The following is a 20,729-nucleotide window of genomic DNA, read 5'->3' on the forward strand; positions in this document are numbered from 1 at the left end:
AATAGTAGCAATCCTAACAGTCAATGTCGACCCTTTAACAAGCTTTTTGCCCCTCTCACACATACCAAAGCTCGTAAAATCAACAGACAGCCCTGGCACACCAGCCTAACCAAAGAACTGAGGCTAGCTTCCATGGCTGAGAAGCGGAGATGGAAAAGATCCCACTGCAATGAGCACTTCATCGCATTCAAACAGTCCCTCACTACTTTCAAGGCCTCACTCGCTGCAGCAAAACAAACCTACTTCTAATCTCTCATATCCTCCCTGTTTCACAACCCTAAACAGTTATTCAACACTTTGAATTCTCTCCTCTGTCCCCCAGCACCCCCTCCCTCTCCACTCATCTTATCCAAAGACTTTGCCTCATTTTTCAAGCAGAAGATTGATAACATCAGAGACAGTTTTGGTCAACAACCCCTAGAGCCCTTTCTCCTACCTGCCCAGCCCTCCTCCTCCAAAACCAACTTCTCCACCATTACAGAAGATCAACTCTCCACTCTACTCTCAAGATCGCATCTCACCACCTGTGCACTTGGTCCGATCCCATCCCACTTCAACCAAACCTCACCACAGTCTTCAATCCAACCCTAACCCATCTCTTCAACCTATCACTAACAACTGATGTCTTCCCCTCAAGATTTAAACATGCCTCAATCACACCTATCCTCAAAAAAGACCACTCTTGACCCATCCTCTGTATCTAGCTATCGCCCTATATCACTTCTCCCCTATGCCTCAAAACTACTAGAACAACACGTCCATCTTGAACTGTCCTCCCACCTCTCTTCTCGCTCCCTCTTCGACCGCTTACAATCTGGCTTCTGGTCACACCACTCCACTGAAACTGCCCTAACTATGGTCACCAATGACCTATTAACCGCCAAGGCCAAGCGATACTTCTCTGTCCTCCTTCTGGACCTGTCCACTGCCTTTGACACAGTGGATCATTCCCAAATTATTACAGACCCTCTCATCTCTTGGCATCACAGACTTGGCCCTATCCTAGATCTCGTCATACCTAACAGACTGGACATTCAGCGTCTCCCACTCACGTACCACCTCCTCACCTCGTCCCGTATCTGTCAGAGTCCCGCAAGGTTCAGTCCTAGAGCTCCTGCTCTTCTCCATTTACACCTTTGGCCTGGGAAAGCTCATACAATCTCATGGCTTTCAGTATCATCTCTATGCTGTTGACACAGAGATCTACATCTCTTTACCAGATATCACCACCCTACTAACCAGAATCCCACAATGTCTGTCTGCTATTTCTTCCTTCTTCTCCGCCAGATTTCTAAAACTTAATATGGACTGAACAGAATTCATCATTTTTCCCCATCTCACTTGACTCCCCCAACAGACCTATCCATTAACCCTTTCACGACATGCGCCGTACATGTACTGCGCATGCCGTGTCTCCCCCTTTGATGTGGGCTCCGGTGCTGAGCCCACATCAAAGTCGCGACATGTCAGCTGTTTTGTACAGCTGACATGTGCGCGCAATAGCGGCAGGTGAAATCGCTATTCACCCACTGCTATTAACCTGTTAAATGCCGCTGTCAAACGCAGACAGCGGCATTTAACTACCGCATCCGGCCGGGCGGAAATGACGTCATCGCCGCCCCCTGTCACATGATCGGGGGTCGGCGATGTGTCAGGACATTAACCATAGAGGTCCTTGAGACCTCTATGGTTACTGATGCCGGCCTGCTGTGAGCGCCCCCCTGTGGTCGGCGCTCACAGCACACCTGCATTTCAGCTACATAGCAGCGATCTGATGATCGCTGCTATGTAGCTGAGCCAATCGAGTTGTGCCAGCTTCTAGCCTTCCATGGAGGCTATTGAAGCATGGCACAGGTAAAAAAAAATGTTTTTAAAAATATGAAAAAAATGTAAAAAACATAAGTTTAAATCACCCCCCTTTCGCCCCATCCTAAAGAAAACAATAAAAAAAAAAATCAAACCTACACGTATTTGGTATCGCCGCGTTCAGAATCGCCCGATCTATCAATAAAATAAAAGCATTAACCTGATCGCTAAACAGCGTAGCAAGAAAAAAATTAAAAACGCCAGAATTACGTTTTTTTGGTCGCCGCGACATTGCATTAAAATGCAATAACGGGCGATCAAAAGAATGTATCTGCACAAAAGTGATATTATTAAAAATGTCAGCTCGGCACGCAAAAAATAAGCCCTCACCCCACCCCATATCACGAAAAATGGAGACGCTATGAGTATCGGAAAATGGCACTTTTTTTTTTTTTTAAAGCAAAGTTTTGAAAATTTTTTCACCACTTGGATAAAAAATAACCTAGACATATTAGGTGTCTATGAACTAGTAATGACCTAGAGAATCACAATGGCAGGTCAGTTTTTGCATTTAGTGAACCTAGCAAAAAAGCCAAACAAAAACAAGTGTGGGATTGCACTTTTTTTGCAATTTCACCGCACTTGGAATTTTTTTCTAGTAAAAGACATGGTAAAACCAATGGTGTGTTCAAAAGTACAACCCGTCCCGCAAAAAATAAGCCCTCACATGGCCATATTGACGGAAAAATAAAAAAGTTATGGCTCTGGGAAGGAGGGGAGTGAAAAACGAAAACGCAAAAACGAAAAAGGGCCACGACTTGAAGGGGTTAAAGTAAATGCTGCCCACTCTCCCCAGTCCCACAAGCTCGCTGCCTCGGTGTAATCCTTGACACTGATCTCTCCTTCAAACCACATACCCAAGCCCTTTCCACTTCCTGACGATTTCAACTCAAAAATATCAGGACGATCCTGGACCTGGTTTCTCAGGGAATCTCTGATGAAAACGAGAAATTTTCTGTTGGGCATTGATGTTTTCCACAGGTTCCCAAGAGTCTTCCTCAGGGGGATATCCCTGCCATCTTATCAGATATTGGAGCCGATTCCTGCGAATCCTGGAATCAATAATTTCCTCCACCACAAATTGTTCTTGCCCATCAATCACCACAGGCTGCGGAGGGGGCACAACACCTCCCTGGAAGGTATTAGGAGATACAGGCTTTAGTAAAGATACATGAAAAACTGGGTGTACCTTCATTGTTCTAGGCAGCTTCAGCCGGCAGGCCACAGAGCTCACAATACCGTTGATTTTGAATGGGCCAATGAATTTCTGTCCAAGTTTTTGTGAAGGAACGTTTAACTTCAGATTCTTAGTTGCTAACCACACGGAATCTCCTACATTGAACATGTGTGCAGGTTTACAGAATCTATCAGCCGATCTCTTATAACGTTCTTGAGCTGTGGTCAGGGATTCCTTCAGAAGCTCCAGATTTTGTCTCATCGCAGTCAGCCTTTCCTCCACTGCCGGAACCGGAGAATTAATTGGAGACCTAGGTAAAATGCACGGATGACCCAGATTGGCAAAAAAAGGTGAAAATTTAGTGGAGGCGCTCTGAGAATTATTATATGAAAATTCGGCTAACGGCAGCAACTCCAACCAATCATCCTGGAGATGGCTGACATAGCATCTTAGATATTGTTCCAGGGTCTGGTTGGTACGCTCAGTCTGACCATTTGTCTGGGGATGATAAGCAGAAGAGAGACTTAGAGAATTAATATTGAGTGCAGAGCAAAACCCCTTCCAGAATCTTGAAGTGAACTGTACTCTACGGTCAGAGATGATCTCATCCGGAACCCCCATGCAACCGAAAGACATTCTGTATAACCAAGTTCACTGTATCTTTAGCAGAAGGGAGGCCGGTGCACGGAACGAAATGAGCAGCGTTAGTCAGGCGATCAACTACCACCATGATTGTATTCATGCCCCCCGATGTAGGCAGCTCCACAATAAAGTCCATTGATATAGACCCCAAGGGCGGGACGGAACAGGTAATGGTTGTAGAAGACCCGTAGGTGCCACATGAGTCTTGTAAGTCTTGTAACGGGCACATACCTCGCAAGAGAGAACATACTCCTTGGTATCCTTCAGGCAAGTTGGCCACCAGAAGAATCGGCTCAGGAACTCTTGTGTCTTCTGTACCCCCCTGTGACCAGCCAACTTGGAGTCATGTACCAACTTGAGGATCTGCAGACTTATGACCTCAGGGACGTAGATACGTCGATCTCTGAACCACATGCCACCTTTAAAGACAAGATTAATATCCACAGGTGGGTTGGCCAGAAATACATCACCTTCATAGGCCTCCCTGCACTCCTTCCACAAGTCCTGATCGTGGATAACTCTGATGAAATTGGCATCAGATAGAATGGTCTTGGACGGGGCTCCAGGTACGGAATCCGCAGCATGGATTCGGGATAAAGCATCAGCCTTCCCATTACGAGAACCTGGACGGTACAAGATAACAAAGTTAAATTGATTTAAAAATAAGTTCCAATGAGCCTGACGAGGAGAAAGACATCTAGCGGATCTAAGGAACTCTAAATTGCGATGGTCAGTTAGCACTATGATCTGTTGTGCAGCTCATTGCAGATGATGCATCCATTCTTTGAAAGCTGCAATAATAGCCAGCAATTCCTTGTCTCCCACATCGTAATTCTTCTCTGCTGAGGTTAGTCTACGGGAAAAGAAAGCACAAGGATGTAGCAGACCCTTCTCTCCAGTTCTTTGGGAGAGAATAGCCCCCAATGCATTATCAGAAGCGTCCACCTCCACAATGAAAGGATGTGTTGGATCTGGGTGTATCAACAGCGGTGCTGATGTGAAACAGATCTTCAGCCGATGGAAAGCTTCTTGAGCCTGTGATGACCACTTAAAGGGCTTTTCCTTCTTTGTCAAGGAAGTAATGGGATGGACAATATCAGAAAAATTTCGAATGAAGCATCTGTAGAAATTTGCAAAACCAATGAAACGTTGGACCTCCTTAACGATCTTGGGTACCAGCCAGTCAAGGATAGCCTGAATCTTACCAGATTCCATGTTCAGCCCCTGGGGAGAGATGATATAACCTAAGAACTGTATCTCAGAACGATGGAACTCGCATTTCTCTGGCTTAATATACAGATGGTTCTCTTTCAGACGTCTTAAAACAGTTTTGACATGTTCTTCATGTTCCTGTAGAGAGTCAGAAAAGATTAGTATATCGTCCAAATAGATCACTACAAACTGGTCCAACAAATCTCTGAAAATGTCATTAGCAAGGTGTTGAAACGTTGCAGGGGCATTACAAAGCTCGAAGGGCATCACAAGAGATTCAAAGTGTCCATACCGGCATCTGAATGCTGTCTTCCACTCATCCTCTGGACTGGACGAATACGCACCAAATTATAAGCCCCACGAAGATCCAGTTTAGAGAACACCTTAGCATGGCAGACTCTTTCCAGTAATTCAGGAATCAGAGGCAAAGGGTAACGGTTTCGTACGGTTACCTTATTGAGTTCCCGATAGTCAACACAGGGTCTCAGGGTCCCATCCTTCTTCTTAACAAAAAAGATAGGTGCCCCTGCTGGTGAGGAAGAAGGACGTATGAAGCCTTTGGCCAGATTTTCATCAATATACTCCTTTAAGGCTTGAAGCTCAGGTGCCGCCAAAGGGTATATGTTACCAAAAGGAATAGCTGCCCCAGGAAGTAACTCAATGGGACAGTCATAATGCCTGTGTGGAGGAAGCTGATCTGCATTCTTCTTGTCACAGATGTCAGAGAACTCTTTATATGCTGGAGGTAAAGAAAATACCTGTACATGTGGTTCCGTAGCCGTGGACTCAGGGACAGCTTCTGTTAGTGCTGAGTTGCTCCTTGTTGGGAAGATAATCTCCTTGGTCTCCCAGTTGATAATTGGGTTCTGAGAACGCAACCAAGGAAGGCCTAAAATCACAGGAAAATGAGGAGAAGAAATTAGCAAGAAAGAAAGTGCTCCTGATGATTAGGCTCCAACAAAATTTCAAGGGGTACGGTCTCCTGATCCACAGGCCCAGAGATTAAAGGTGACCTATCCACTGTTTCCATGGTAATTGGAGAGGCTCTTTGCTGAATTTCAATACCATGTTCCTTGGCAAATGCGATATCCATGAAATTGCCACCTGCACCAGCGTCAATCATAGCTGCACTGGAAATCCACTGTCCTGAACACAGGATCTTAATAGGGAGAGAACAGTGAGAGTTCTTTTCCTTCTGCTCCTTGGGGGGTGAAGTCATAGAAAGTGAATGGAATACAGCGTTTAAAGGCAGGCTACATTCAGAGATGTCAGATTCATCATCACAGTTGTCATACTCCCCTATTGCTGCTAGCACCTTGTTAGGTCGTCTAGGACTTTTAGGACAATTGATCAAGAAGTGGTCAGACTGGCCACAGTAGAAACATAGACTGTCACGAAGTCGATGCTCCCGGCGCTCATTGATCTCGCGCCTCTGAATGGGATCAATTTGCATGGGCACCTCCTCCACCTCCCGAGACGTTTTACCTGTAGGCTCTTTGGAAGGAAGGGAAAAGTTAGAAACACGGTTATATGCAGCAAATTTCTCCTGCCTACGCTCAGTAAGGCGAATGTCTATGCGAACACAATGCTGTATAAATGTCTCTAGCTCTTGTGGTGACTCAGAGCGGGCTAGTTCATCTTTTACAATACTAGACAGACCCCTTTTAAAAATAGGCAATTGTGCAAAGCTGTCCCAATTCGTATCTACCGCTAGTCTTCTGAATTCAGTGGCATACTCAATAACAGAACGTTTAGCCTGGGTTAAAAAAAACAAAGCAGATTCAGTGGTTGCACGGCGATTAGGGTCATCCAACATTAATGCCATAGCGGCCAAGAAATCATCCAAGTCATTTAACCGTGGGTCATGAGACTCAATCATCGGATTCGCCCAGGCGAACGCTCGTGAGGTCAGTAGCATTATTACACACAATACTTTGGATCTATCAGTAGGAAAACAGTCAGCATGCACATCAAAATATAGCATACATTGATTCACAAAGCCACGAAATTTGTTCAATCTGAATGGGGGCAACTTAGGTGGGCTAGCTGGTGGCGGTTGCCCAGAGGGTAAAGTCACTTGTGCAGCTATTTGCGTGCTTATGTCCTGAAAAGCCCATCGATACTGGGACTCTATGCTAGCAAGTTTGTTTTCCTGGGCTGTCATGCGGTTGCTTAAGTCCTGCAAAGTTTGTCCAAACACTTGTTGATTGTGTTCAAAGCTTCCAAACTTCTTTTGCAGACCTTCCACATCTTTCTGCAGTGATCTAATTATGGAAAACACCTGCTCTAATCTGCTTTCTGCAGTCATTGTTCCAGCAGTCTCCTTTTTTTATGGCTAGAGTATCCTGTAATAATTATAGGGGATAACTCAGGAGACTCTTTGCGTGGAAAAAGACAACTACAGGACACAGTTTTATAAGTGGTAAAGTCTATATTATCACACGGTGATTCAAACAGGTGCAGAGAGAAACTCAAGTCCTCAACACTTGGTGCAAATAATAAACGCAGCTTAACAGTCTATAGGAAACTTCAGAGGGAAATGCAATCAAGCAGAAAGTCTATGAAGCACAGTTATTCTTGAGGAAACTTGACACGAATAAATCCTTGTCTTAGTCCAAACACAGATAGATATGCTTATAAGGCAGTTCAAATCATATCTTAGCTCAACCAGGGAGGCCTGGTTAATAGTCTCAGGTTATTGCAGATCAGCAGCAGCTTACATGTCCAGCAAATGCAGATGAAGTAAACACGAGCAGCAGATGAAAGAGGATTACTGGAACTGGTGTATGCAGCAGGAACTCAGAGCAGAGTAGCAGGATCACCACACAGGTTCACAGGAGCAGGTATATAGCCAGGGAGTCACCAGGGACAGGAGCTGGATGCAATACAGAATACTCTAGCACAGACTGAAGGCTGGGGTGGAGTTTTATAGCAGGAAGACACAGTGCACATGAGACCAAAGGCGCCATCTTGGAAAAGGGCAGTAATGCACAAAAGGTAAAACATCTGCTGCTCCTGCGCTACAAATAAATAATAAAAAAAAAAACGGCATGGGTTCCCCCCTATTTTTGATAACCAGCCTGACAAACCTCACAGCTGGGGGCTGCAACCCTCAACTGTCAGCTTCAGCAAGGCTAGTTATCAAGAATAGAGGGGCCCTCATGCTTTTTTTATTATTTAAATGAATCATTTAAAAAAAACAGCATGGGGTTTCCCCCATTTTTGACAGCCAGACTTGCTAAAGCTCACAGCTGTGGGCTGGTATTCTCAGGTTGGTAAGGGGCCATTAATATAGGTCCCCCACAGCCTTAAATAGCAGCCCGCAGCTGCCCAGGAAAGCGCATCAGTTAGATGCACCAATTCTGGCGATTTGCTCAGCTCTTCCCACTTGCACTGTAGTGGTGGCATGCCGGGTAATATTTGTGGGGTTAATGTCGCCAGTGACATTAAGCCCACAGCTTAGTAATGGAAAAGCATCTATAAGACACCTATCCATTACTAATCCTATAGTTGTTACATGTTAAATAAAGACACAGCAAGAATAAAGTCCTTTAATGAAATAAAACACCACACAGTTTTTCCATTTTATTATTCAGCTAATCCATGCGACGCCATCAATCTCCTGTAATAAAATATAAAATAATAAACCAGCACAAATACTCCCTGTTCCGATGCAGTTCAATATAACGAGTGTTCCACGCAGTAATCCATATCTGGGGGAGATAAAGTTTACAACCGGGAGCAGTGCTAATGCTACCGTCCCGGCTGTAAACCACTGATGAATGAGGAGATGCTGCCAGCGCCACTTCAGTGACCGCGGGTGACGTCACTGAGCCTGCGCTCCCTCACAGCCTGACCTGAGGTAACCTCTGGACCGTGGGAAAATGCCAGTGAAGAGGTTACCATAGGTTATCTATCTATCTATCTATCTATCTATCTATCTATCTATCTATCTATCTATCTATCTTTCTATTCATCTATTCTATCTATTATCTACAAGGAGTTTGTATGTTCTCCCTGTGTTTGCGTGGGTTTCCTCCGGGTACTCCGGTTTCCTCCCACATTCCAAAGACATACTGATAGGGAATTTAGATTGTGAGCCCCATCAAGGACAGCGATAATAATGTGTGCAAACTGTAAAGCGCTGTGGAATATGTTAGCGCTATATAAAAATAAAGATTATTATTATTGTTGTCTATCTATCTATCTATCCATTATATCTATCTATCTATCTATCTATCTATCTATCTATCTATCTATCTATCTATCTATCTATCTATCTATCCATTATATCTATCTCTATTCATTCTATCTATTCATTCTATCAATCTATTATCTATCTATCATCTATTTATCTATCTATCTATCTATCTATCTATTCTATATCTATTCATTCTTTCTTTCTATTCATTCTATCTATCTATTTCTATCTATCCATTCTATCTATTCATTCTATCTATCTACAGGAAGTATTTTTTTCTTCTCTTGGGGTATTCAACTTTATTGGCATGCACAAAGAGACAAAAAAAGCATGAACAAAACGCACCAAAAATGCACCTAAACCTGCTTTTTTGCCGCAGCTTCTTTCCTGCCAAGAAATCAGGTTTTGCTGCAGAAAAAAAGCAGCAAAAACGCCCTGTGTGAACTTCCTCTAAAACGTTCACAGCACTGCTTAAATTATATACATTTGCAATAATTGCCTAAAGAGCAGTGTATTCCTGGTTTTCCCATGTGCCCATCTGTCTACCATGCTGTAAACTCTATGTCAGGCTAAATTGTAGCTCACTGCTGTTTCTTATTGATAATATTCTCGTCAGCGCTTCTTTCTAGAGATTACAAACGTCAGATGTGGCCTGGCCATCTAGAGAAGGCACCACTATCACCCGCGGAGTAGAGAGAAGCAGCAAGGAATATGCTCTGGTGAGTGGAAAATGCCGGTATATTTCACATTCAATACTATTACAGCCATGCCATTATCATACAGTGTTTATTGGCTTTATATAAATTTTATGCACAACTGGCTCATAACTACATGAAAGAGGAGAACATCTCTGCACATTTACTAGGAGAAGCATGAGAACTTCATGTAAGAAAAAAAAAGATCATTAACTCCATGGACATATTTATATTAATATATATTCATTGATAGTAACTTAGATCATTTTATGAAAATGTGTATTATCTAAAGGGCCTCATGCACATGGCAGTGCTGCATTCCAGGCAGTTAAAAGGTGCACGGCATCCCTGTGGCTCTGTACTGTAGAACCAAAGGTAACCTGTGTGCCATGTATGATGCACCATATTGAGAAGATATTCTCTAGTAGAAGACATGCTCCACAATACAGTGCCAGATGCAGGGCCGGACTGGGACTAAAATTCAGCTCTGGCATTTGAAGTCACACAGGCCCACTTGTCACATGGTGACTGTATAATATCTTTGTACACTTGTAGCTTACAAGAAGTGAGGGGAGTGTAACACGACTATATAACATATACTGTAATTACAGCTGTATCCAGCATTACAGCTCAGTCCCCATAGAATGTAATACAGCACAGCCCCCATAGAATGTAATACAGCACAGCCCCCATAGAATGTAATACAGCACAGCCCCATAGAATGTAATGCTGCACAGCCCCCATAGAATGTAATACAGCACAGCCCCCATAGAATGTAATACAGCTCAGTCCCCATAGAATGTAATTAGAATGTAATACAGCACAGCCCCTATAGAATGTAATACAGCTCAGTCCCCATGGAATGTAATACAGCACAGCCCCCATAGAATGTAATACAGCACAGCCCCCATAGAATGTAATACAGCTCAGTCCCCATAGAATGTAATACAGCACAGCCCCCATAGAATGTAATACAGCACAGCCCCCATAGAATGTAATACAGCTCAGTCCCCATAGAATGTAATACAGCACAGCCCCCATAGAATGTAATACAGCTCAGTCCCCATAGAATGTAATACAGCACAGCCCCCATAGAATGTAATACAGCACAGCCCCCATAGAATGTAATACAGCTCAGTCCTCATAGAATGTAATACAGCACAGCCCCCATAGAATGTAATACAGCACAGCCCCATAGAATGTAATACAGCCAGCCCCCATAGAATGTAAAGCAGCACAGCCCCCATAGAATGTAATGCAGCACAGCCCCCATAGAATATAATACAGCACAGCCCCCATAGAATGTAATACAGCCAGCCCCCATAGAATGTAATGCAGCACAGCCCCCATAGAATATAATACAGCACAGCCCCCATAGAATGTAATACAGCCAGCCCCCATAGAATGTAATGCAGCACAGCCCCCATAGAATATAATACAGCACAGCCCCCATAGAATGTAATACAGCCAGCCCCCATAGAATGTAATGCAGCACAGACCCCATAGAATGTAATGCAGCACAGCCCCCATAGAATGTAATGCAACACAGCCCCATAGAATGTAATGCAGCACAACCCCATAGAATGTAATGCAGCCAGCCCCCATAGAATGTAATACAGCCAGCCCCCATAGAATGTAATACAGCCAGCCCCCATAGAATGTAATACAGCCAGTCCCCATAGAATGTAATACAGCACAGCCCCATAGAATGTAATACAGCACAGCCCCCCATAGAATGTAATGCAGCACAGCCCCCATAGAATGTAATACAGCACAGCCCCCATAGAATGTAATACAGCCAGCCCCCATAGAATGTAATACAGCCAGCCCCCATAGAATATAATGCAGCACAGCCACCATACAATATAATGCAGCACAGCCCCATAGAATGTAATACAGCCAGCCCCCATAGAATGTAATACAGCCAGCCCCCATAGAATGTAATGCAGCCAGTCCCCATAGAATATAATGCAGCACAGCCCCATAGAATGTAATACAGCACAGCCCCCATAGAATGTAATGCAGCCAGTCACCATAGAATGTAATGCAGCACAGCCACCATACAATATAATACAGCACAGCCCCATAGAATGTAATACAGCACAGCCCCCCATAGAATGTAATGCAGCACAGCCCCCATAGAATGTAATACAGCACAGCCCCCATAGAATGTAATACAGCCAGCCCCCATAGAATGTAATACAGCCAGCCCCCATAGAATGTAATGCAGCACAGCCCCCATAGAATATAATACAGCACAGCCCCCATAGAATGTAATACAGCCAGCCCCCATAGAATGTAATGCAGCACAGACCCCATAGAATGTAATGCAGCACAGCCCCCATAGAATGTAATGCAACACAGCCCCATAGAATGTAATGCAGCACAACCCCATAGAATGTAATGCAGCCAGCCCCCATAGAATGTAATACAGCCAGCCCCCATAGAATGTAATACAGCCAGCCCCCATAGAATGTAATACAGCCAGTCCCCATAGAATGTAATACAGCACAGCCCCATAGAATGTAATACAGCACAGCCCCCCATAGAATGTAATGCAGCACAGCCCCCATAGAATGTAATACAGCACAGCCCCCATAGAATGTAATACAGCCAGCCCCCATAGAATGTAATACAGCCAGCCCCCATAGAATATAATGCAGCACAGCCACCATACAATATAATGCAGCACAGCCCCATAGAATGTAATACAGCCAGCCCCCATAGAATGTAATACAGCCAGCCCCCATAGAATGTAATGCAGCCAGTCTCCATAGAATATAATGCAGCACAGCCCCATAGAATGTAATACAGCACAGCCCCCATAGAATGTAATGCAGCCAGTCACCATAGAATGTAATGCAGCACAGCCACCATACAATATAATACAGCACAGCCCCATAGAATGTAATACAGCACAGCCCCCCATAGAATGTAATGCAGCACAGCCCCCATAGAATGTAATACAGCACAGCCCCCATAGAATGTAATACAGCCAGCCCCCATAGAATGTAATACAGCCAGCCCCCATAGAATGTAATACAGCCAGCCCCCATAGAATATAATGCAGCACAGCCACCATACAATATAATGCAGCACAGCCCCATAGAATGTAATACAGCCAGCCCCCATAGAATGTAATACAGCCAGCCCCCATAGAATGTAATGCAGCCAGTCCCCATAGAATATAATGCAGCACAGCCACCATACAATATAATGCAGCACAGCCCCATAGAATGTAATACAGCACAGCCCCCATAGAATGTAATGCAGCCAGTCACCATAGAATGTAATGCAGCACAGCCACCATACAATATAATGCAGTGCAGCCCCCATAGAATGTAATGCAGCCCAGCCCCATAGAATGTAATGCAGCCAGCCCCATAGAATGTAATGCAGCACAGCCACCATACAATATAATGCAGCGAGCCCCCATAGAATGTAATGCAGCACAGCCACCATACAATATAATGCAGCCCAGCCCCATAGAATGTAATGCAGCCCAGCCCCATAGAATGTAATGCAGCCCAGCCCCATAGAATGTAATGCAGCCCCCCAATAGCCCCACAATCCAGTTATCACTTAGTCATTGATATATAATAATAATTTAAAAAAAACACTCTACTCACCTTTCCTCTTGCCCCGCGCTGCTCCCGGCTCCGGTCTCAGCAGCTGCAGTCTGCCCGCCCGGTCACACAGCAGGTGCGCGATGATATGACGTCATCGCGCACCCGCAGTGTCAGCGGCAGGCAGAGCGGGGAATGATGGGAGAGGGAGCGTCAGTAGACGCTCTCTCCTCCATCATTGCATTCAACTGTACCGGCGTCTATGACGCCGGTATAGTTGAATGCGGGGCCGGGAGTGTGCCGACAGCGGGGGGAGTGTGCCGACAGCGGCACACTCGAGCGGCCCACTACTGCCCTTCTGGCATTTGCCAGAACTGCCCGATGGCCAGTCCGCCCCTGGCCAGATGGAACAACAGTGCAGATGTATTCATTCTGTCAAATTTTTAGACATCGTAAACTTAGACTAGGCAGTCTAAAAATTATCAAAGAGGCTCATGCTGATTGATACATTCGGCAAATCTTTAAACTGGCTACACAACCTACTGTCTTACTTGTGCCATATTGTGGCACAATGTGTCATTTTTCAAGCCTTGCTACTGTTTCAAATACAGTAGGTTTTGGCTCCTTGCCGAGCGAGTTAAAAGAATTGTCAAAAAAAGCTTAATAAATGTAGTACACGGGATGTGTTTTGGCTCAGAATTCTGGTACATTACGCTTAGTAAATCTCCAGGGTTATTTATTTACTGATTGAATTGCTTGGTCTAATGAAATCAGAAGCATATTTAGTTATATCAGGCCCCAAAAGTGTATGTAGGTGTTGTGTGTGCCGAGCTTGTATGGAGCCAAACTCTTGAGCCAAACTTCATTCCTGCTGTTCAGCTGCCAGGACTCTCAGGCTATGTGCACACGTAGTGGTTTTTACCGCGGAAACGCAGCGTTTCTGCAGCTGCGGATCCGCAGCAGTTTCCATTGCGTTTACAGTTACATGTAAACCCTATGGAAACCGCAATCCGCTGTGCACATGCTGCGGGAAAAAACGCGCAGAAACGCAGCGGTTTAAAACCCGCAGCATGTCACTTCTTTGTGCAGAATCGCGGCGATTCTGCACACACAGGAAAGCATTGATCCGCTTACTTCCCACATGTGGCTGTGCCCACGATGCGGGAAGTAAGCGGATCATGTGCGGATGGTACCCGGGGTGGAGGAGAGGAGACTCTCCTCCAGGCCCTGGGAACCATATTTGTGTAAAAAAAAAAAGAATTAAAATAAAAAATAATGGATATACTCACCTCTCAGCGCTGCACGCGGTCGTCCGGTCGCAGGGTTGCTGTGCGAGCAGGGCCTGCGGTGACGTCACGAAGGTCCTTCTCGCACAGCATCTTTGGAACCAGACTGCCGCGTGCAGCGCCGAGGAGATCGGGACGTCACAGGGTGAGTATATAACCAATTTTTATTATTTTTAACATTACTATTGATGCTGCATATTGCTGCATATGCAGCATCAATAGTATAGGAGTAAACCCACAGCGGAAACCGCAAAACAAACCGCGATAAATCTGCAGGGATAACCGCAGCGGTTTTGCCCTGCAGATTTATCAAATCCGCTGCGGGAGAACCCGCAGAGGACCCGACCTACGTGTGCACATGGCCTCTCATAATCCATGGAGCTGCAGCTCTCCACAGTGACTCCTTGCTAACTGCTGGGCAGGACACTGCTGCACAGCTCCGTTCACATGACCCTAGACGAGAGATGTCAACCTCAAATACATAGAGGGACAAAATTAAAAGCTTGAACAAAGTCATAGGCCGACCTTAACATTTATTAAAACAATGTCAACAACTGAAGACCTTATTCTGTATTATCCAATATAATGATGACCTTTTGATATGGAAACAAAGTTAAAGGGGTTTGGTCCACGAACAAAGTACCGAACATTTTAATTAATAGATCTTAGAATAAAATATTGGAATAATATAATATGCTCTGTAAGAGTAGTAAAAAGCATATGGTCCAATTGCCTAATTTAAATATGTAATAACAAAGAATAATAACCTTGAAAATAATACAGATAATAAAGTATGATGTCAACACAAGTGCCCCAAACACAGTATGGTACCCCCACAGTGAATGCCTCCAGTATGGTTACCCTACTGTACACCCCCGTCCCTCAATCCCCCCAACAAAGAATAATGACTCCATCACAGTATACATTAGCCTGAATGAGAGTATGTACTTAAGGCCACGTTCACACATTCAGTATTTGGTCAGTATTTTACCTCAGTATTTGTAAGCCAAAACCAGGAGTGGGTGATAATACAGAAGTGGTGACATGTTTCTATTATACTTTTCCTCTGATTGTTCCACTGCTGGTTTTGGCTTACAAATACTGAGGTAAAATACTGACCAAATACTGATGGCAGAATTGCATTTTTTCCCTCCATTTCACCACATTTGGAATTTCTTTTGCCACTTTTTCTTATTGTATATGGTAAAGTGAATAGTAGCATTGAAAACTACAAATCGTCCTGCAAAAACAAGGCCTCATGTGCCTATGTCGATGAAAAAAAAAAAAAAAACTGTTTGAAAAAGGGCAGTAAAAATTGAAACCGCAAAAATGAAAATTGGCAGTGACTTTAAGGGGTTAGCTTAAAGAATATATACCGTACTTTGTTTAGCCTTACATTTGCATAATAGTTTTAGTAAAATATTTTCCATATGTTTGCATACTTTATACATTATTTGTTTCTTTCCACTATAGAAGAACCTGTCGGTGTCAGGCTTGTTATAGCTACGCTGACAGACAACCTATTGGGTTCTGCTTTAGACCCTCGTACACTGCAGACATGTCATCCGAGTGCAGTCCTATGTAATTGCACAGAGTCAATGGAAAAGATGGAGACATTTTGTTCTCCATCTTCCCCACATCTGTGCTGCGATTCTGTCATGCGACGGAACCTGATCATTTCATTACCATAATCGGCCCGATTCTCTCGCACGACCCCGGTCTTATAAATACTATATTGCAAACTGTGACTGCAACATGTACGACCTAATTAAACATTAGTACAGATCCCTTTTAAGAACTAAGTACATCCTACATGTAAAGGAAGTGACGATTTCCTCCTAAATGAATATTTGCATTACTTCAGATTCTTGATGTTACTGCACTTTTTAGAACACTGTAAATGCTGTGTTTTAAGATGTGTTTTAGTGGCACCTAGTGGTTTTACTTAATATTGCATCCCTTTTATTTCTGAATCCTGATTCCTGAGTACACGGGTCAGATGTATGATATTGAAACTAGACAATATCACGTTATCTTTTAGACATATTTAATCCTTTTCCGCAAAATGGAAGAAAAAAATGAAAACTTTTACTAAAAGCTTCAAATGTTTTATTTTAACAAGGTAGAAGAAGAAAAGAGACAACCAAATTTATTGTGCAATTTCTCCTGATTCTGAATACATTGATACCCCATATGTGATCGGAAACTACTGTTTGGGCACACGGCTGTGCTCGGAAGGGAAGGAGCACTATTTGATTTTTGGAGCACAAATTTGTCTAGAAGAGATTAAGTACACCATGTTATGTTTGTAGAGCCCCTGAGGTGCCAAAAAAGCAGAATTTCTCATAAGTGTCCCCATTTTAGAAACTGCACCCTGTCATGGAATTTATTTTGGGATGTCCTGAGCACTTTGAACCCACAGGTGATCCGTTGAATTTTATAACATTGGGCTCTGAAAATGAAATATTACGCTTTTTTCCCTCTAAATTGTTGATCTAGCTGCCCAAAATTTATAATTTTTACAAGGGCAACCAAAGAAAACTACAATTTCTTCTGTAATTTCTCTTGAGTACAACTATATCCCACATATGATTGGAAACTACTGTTTAGGCACATAGTTACATAGTTACATAGTTATTAAGGTTGAAGGAAGACTTTAAGTCCATCTAGTTCAACCCATAGCCTAACCTAACATGCCCTAACATGTTGATCCAGGGGAAGGCAAAAAAAAACCCATGTGGTAAGAGTAAGCTCCATCATGGGGAAAAAAATTCCTTCCCGACCCCACATGCGGCAATCAGACTAGTTCCCTGGATCAACGCCTTATCAAGGAATCTAATATATATACCCTGTAATATTATACTTTTCCAGAAAGGTATCCAGTCCCCTCTTAAATTGAAGCAATGAGTCACTCATTACAACATCATACGGCAGAGAGTTCCATAGTCTCACTGCTCTTACAGTAAAGAACCCCCGTCTGTTATTATGCTTAAACCTTTTTTCCTCCAGACGTAGAGGATGCCCCCTTGTCCCTGTCTCAGGTCTACGATTAAAAAGATCATCAGAAAGGTCTTTGTACTGTCCCCTCATATATTTATACATTAACATAAGATCACCCCTTAGTCTTCGTTTTTCCAAACTAAATAGCCCCAAGTGTAATAACCTATCTTGGTATTGCAGACCTCCCAGTCCTCTAATAACCTTGGTCGCTCTTCTCTGCACCCGCTCCAGTTCAGCTATGTCTTTCTTATACACCGGAGACCAGAACTGTGCACAGTATTCTAAGTGTGGTCGAACTAGTGACTTGTATAGAGGTAAAATTATGTTCTCCTCATGAGCATCTATGCCTCTTTTAATGCATCCCATTATTTTATTTGCCTTTGTAGCAGCTGCCTGACACTGGCCACTGAATATGAGTTTGTCATCCACCCATACACCCAGGTCTTTTTCATTGACGGTTTTGCCCAGAGTTTTAGAATTAAGCACATAGTTATACATCTTATTACTTCTACCCAAGTGCATGACCTTACATTTATCCCCATTAAAGCTCATTTGCCATTTATCAGCCCAAGCTTCTAGTTTACATAAGTCAGCCTGTAATATAAAATTGTCCTCCCCTGTATTGATTACCCTGCAGAGTTTAGTGTCATCTGCAAATATTGAAATTCTACTCTGAATGCCCCCTACAAGGTCATTAATAAATATGTTAAAAAGAAGAGGGCCCAATACTGACCCCTGCGGTACCCCACTACTAACCGTGACCCAGTCCGAGTGTGCTCCATTAATAACCACCCTTTGTTTCCTATCCCTGAGCCAACTCTCAACCCACTTGCACATATTTTCCCCTATCCCCATTATTCTCATTTTATGTATCAACCTTTTGTGTGGCACCGTGTCAAAAGCTTTTGAAAAGTCCATATACACTACATCTACTGGGTTCCCTTGGTCCAGACCGGAAGTTACCTCTTCATAGAAGCTGATCAAATTAGTCTGACATGATCGGTCCCTAGTAAACCCGTGCTAATACTGGGTCATGAGGTTATTCCTCTTCAGATACTCCAGTATAGCATCCCTTAGAATGCCCTCCAGGATTTTACCCACAGTAGAGGTTAAACTTACTGGCCTATAATTTCCGAGTTCTGTTTTTGTCCCCTTTTTGAATATTGGCACCACATTTGCTATACGCCAGTCCTGTGGTACAGACCCTGTTATTATGGACTCTTTAAAGATTAAAAATAATTGTCTATCAATGACTATACTTAATTCCTGCAGTACTCGGGGGTGTATCCCATCCGGGCCCGGAGATTTGTCAATTTTCGTGATTTTTAGACGCCGCCGTACTTCCTGCTGGGTTAAGCAGGTAACATTAAATTGGGAATTATTATCACTAGTCATATTGGCTGCCATGGGATTTTCTTTTGTAAATACTGATGAAAAAAAGTCATTTAGCATATTGGCTTTTTCCTCATCCTCATCCACCATTTCACCCAGACTATTTTTAAGGGGGCCAACACTATCATTTTTTAGTTACTTACTATTTATGTAGTTAAAGAATATTTTGGGGTTATTTTTGCTCTCTCTAGCAATGAGTCTCTCTGTCTCAATCTTTGCTGCCTTGATTTGCTTTTTACATAATTTATTTAATTTTCTGTATTTATTTAATGCCTCCTCACTACCTACTTCCTTTAATTCTCTAAATGCTTTCTTTTTGTCCCTTATTGCGCCCCTTACAGCTCTATTTAGCCATATTGGTTTCCTCCTATTTCTAGTATGTTTATTCCCATACGGTATATACTGTGCACAGGTCCTATCCAGGATGCTAATAAATGTCTCCAATTTTCTTTGTGTACCGTACTTTTATGTCTCAGGATATCGTCACAGTTAATTGCACCAAGATCCTCTCTCATCCATTGGAAATTTACCCTCCTGAAGTTTAGTGTCCTTGTCACCCCTCTACTACACATCTTATTAAAGGAGACATGAAAACTTATTATTTTGTGATCACTATTCCCCAAGTGACCCCCAACCCTTATATTTGATATGCGGTCTGGCCTGTTGGTTAATATTAGGTCTAGCAGTGCCCCCCTTCTTGTTGGGTCCTGAACCAGTTGTGAAAGGTAATTGTCTCTCATAGTTGTCAAAATCCGATTACCTTTACTGGAACTGCAGGTTTCTGTTCCCCAATCTATTTCAGGGTAGTTGAAGTCCCCCATAATAATGACTTCTCCTTGAGTCGCAGCTTCATCTATTTGCTTTACAAGGATATTCTCCATTGCTTCCATTATTTTTGGAGATTTATAACAAACCCCTATCAGTAATTTATTATTTTTTCCCCCTCCCCTTATCTCCACCCACAGGGACTCTACATTTTCATTAGATTCACCTATATTATCACGCAGGATGGGTTTTAAGGTCGATTTTACAAACAGACACACCCCACCCCCTCGCTTATCTGTACGGTCATTTCTGAAAAGGCTATAGCCCTGCAAGTTAACAGCCCAGTCATGGCTCTCATCCAGCCATGTCTCAGATATCCCCACCATGTCATAATTATGTTCCAACAACATTAGTTCTAATTCGTCCATTTTGTTGGCGAGGCTTCTGGCATTAGTATACATGCACTTGATGTTCCTCTCTGTACCTCTATTCTTTCTTAAATTACTAACTGTTCTAACCTCACCCCCCATGCCTCCGCCACCCCCAACTTCCTTATTTGTGCCCAGGTCTCTATTTGCACTATCTTCCCCACCTATAAAATGAATACCCTCCCCCCCATTCCCTAGTTTAAACACTCCTCCAACCTTCTAACCATTTTCTCCCCCAGCACAGCTGCACCTTCCCCATTGAGGTGCAGCCCATCCCTAGCGTAGAGCCTGTAGCCAACTGAGAAGTCGGCCCAGTTCTGCAGGAACCCAAACCCCTCCTTCCTACACCAATTCTTGAGCCACTTATTAACCTCCCTAATTTCCCGTTGCCTCTCTGGCGTGGCACGTGGTACAGGCAGTATTTCAGAAAATACCACGTTGGAGGTCCTTGCTTTCAGCTTGCAGCCTAATTCCCTGAAATCATCTTTAAGGACCTTCC

General features: G+C 43.5%; 1 protein-coding gene across 1 annotated transcript in view; it reads left to right on the forward strand.

Moving 5' to 3' along the window:
* The first annotated feature begins 9,719 nt into the window (after nucleotides 1-9,719).
* The window catches only part of ABCG2 (ATP binding cassette subfamily G member 2 (JR blood group)), a 164,468-nt gene continuing 153,458 nt past the window's right edge, over nucleotides 9,720-20,729 (forward strand). The window contains exon 1 of the mRNA XM_077276401.1: nucleotides 9,720-9,817. The gene's annotated coding sequence lies outside the window, so the exon portion shown is untranslated. The remainder of the gene's footprint in view (nucleotides 9,818-20,729) is intronic.

The sequence above is a fragment of the Ranitomeya variabilis genome, chromosome 1 (genome assembly GCF_051348905.1).
Source record: "Ranitomeya variabilis isolate aRanVar5 chromosome 1, aRanVar5.hap1, whole genome shotgun sequence".
NCBI lineage: Eukaryota > Metazoa > Chordata > Amphibia > Anura > Dendrobatidae > Ranitomeya > Ranitomeya variabilis.